At 48.1% G+C, this 2188-nt stretch overlaps 1 protein-coding gene across 1 annotated transcript in view; it reads left to right on the top strand.

Moving 5' to 3' along the window:
* LAESUDRAFT_736136 (uncharacterized protein) overlaps positions 1-2188 on the top strand; it is a gene marked incomplete at both ends in the record, with an annotated part of 7343 nt that overhangs the window by 2639 nt on the left and 2516 nt on the right. The window lies entirely within an intron of this gene.

The following is a 2188-nucleotide window of genomic DNA, read 5'->3' as shown; positions in this document are numbered from 1 at the left end:
TGTGGACTAGTACGTGTGAGAAAGCACACGTGGTTCTGAACGTTCTAGCAGGGAACGCTTCATAACATTTGGAAGAGGTTTTTCTATAGGTCAACCTGTTTAGGTTTAGAACCACTTACGAGAAGTGGGGTCTACTTGGACGCTACAGAAGAAACCAACTCCATCAAGTCCTCAAACAGGGGTATCCAATTCTAGAAAACTCGGTGCACGTTGCGGCCTCTGCACCACTTGGAAAAACAGGAAGAACCACTCTGAAGTAGCTGTTGCGGCAGTACTTCGCCCGAGGAGGGAAAAACAGGGAGAACCACTCTGAAGTATCTGTTGCGACAGTACTTTGCCAGACAGGAGATTCTCGGAGAAGCGGAACCTGGGTACTTGTTGCGACAAGGTACCTGCTGAAGGCAGTGTCGACTTGAGCCCCATCCTCACCGAAGGCGCTAGGTATACAGAAGACGCCGGTTAAGGGCCACCGAAAGAAGGCACCCACACCTTGCCGAGGTTGGTTTTCAATCAAGAAAACGCGAATAGGAAGGACGATTGGTTATAGGACACCAAGCAGAGGAAATCAAAAGCCAGAACAACCAAGCGCTCAAACGGGAGTAGGCAGGAGTTCGAAGTGACTAGCTGGGCACTTTAAAAAGCGAGCACAGGAATCACCAAGGTCAGAAAAGAGACTAGGACTCCGACTGGTTGACGTTACCAGGCAAATCAAAAGATGTACAAGATTGGTTAAGGGCCACCAAAGATCAAAAGGCAGGAGTGCGGAGTTTTTGTTACAGGAACGAACTCAAGCACTAGCGATTACCCGTGTGGTAGTCCAGAAGAGAAGCTCTCATCTGAGGCACATGTTGAAGACGTGCTAAAGCCCTTCCCAGGGAAGGCAATTCATGGATCCTTAACAAGACAGGATCCAATGACCAGTGATCCATTCAAATTAGAGGACTTGTCAAGACGATGAATCGGATATCTGAGGACGATCTCAACACAGAGAACTGCCATAGGAAAACACGAGGACCGTTATAGGGAACGACTGACCAGACATACGATGGAGTTTCACTACCTTCCATCGGAACACAAGGAGGAAATTCCCTGACCAGTCCAGATGATGAGACATGGATCATACGACCACCCGAGGACATATCTGATGAAAATATATCTAAGGCACGACCGGTGACTTCTTCATTGAAGTTTCACCATTCACGACCAACCACGAAGTCAGCAGACGTAGTTCACCTTCGACTTCTGGCTCGACCGAGCCCACAAACCTAGATCGCCCATAGCTGGAACAGCTTGAGGGTGATCTCAAAAGAAATATCCATCTTCGAAAGAATCAGAACTGGCAAGATTCTGAAGAAGAACCCCTCGAGGCAGGACACAGTCGTTGTCATCAGATGGCTTCATTTGACGTTACACCAAATCTTTCCCGAAGGACAGTATTCCCAGTTGAACGACAGGAAGGACGTTCACATGAACCCAATCTATAGTCTCTGGAACGACGCTAGCAGACCCCAGAGATATACCGTCGACAACCGTACTCACCTGGCTATTTGCCAACCATCGACAATCGTGTCTTCGGTGAACAAATCTGGCTGAATATTGGGTGTCGACCAAAGCAAGAAATTTTTTGTTTTCAGGGACGAAAACGTAAGGAAGGTGGGAGCTAGAGACATATGGGTATGGATTCCTATGGCTAGGACATCTGAAGAGGAACGAAGGATGACCTACCAGGAATTCGAAGAATGCTTGTGGAACAATAAGCACCCATGTGGATATGGATTCCTATGAGTAGGACAGTCGAAGAAGACACGAAGGATTGCCCTACCAGGAATACAGAAGGGAGCTTGTGGAATGATGAGCTCCACTTCCCAGATTCCCTAACCACGCTAGGAAAGGGGGGAGCTTGTAGAACACAAGCCTCCACGTGGCTATGCATCGAAACAAGATTCTCTAACCACGCTAGGAAAGGGGGGAGCTTGTAGAACACAAGCCTTCACGTGGCTATGCGTCGAAACAAATTTTTCATTTTTCTATTCATCGCCATTTGCAGGAAGACACCGGAGTCAAGTCGGTTCTTTCATCGAGGGTCTCGATGGGTGAAGAAGGGAGCTTGTGTTATGAAGCTAGGCGGCAATCACCTAGGAAAGGGGGGAGCTCACGAATGAGCCCCGAGCAAAAAGTTTCAAGTTTT

This window comes from Laetiporus sulphureus (assembly GCF_001632365.1).
Source record: "Laetiporus sulphureus 93-53 unplaced genomic scaffold LAESUscaffold_13, whole genome shotgun sequence".
NCBI classification, from domain to species: domain Eukaryota; kingdom Fungi; phylum Basidiomycota; class Agaricomycetes; order Polyporales; family Laetiporaceae; genus Laetiporus; species Laetiporus sulphureus.
This window is presented reverse-complemented; position numbering and strand designations above follow the sequence as displayed.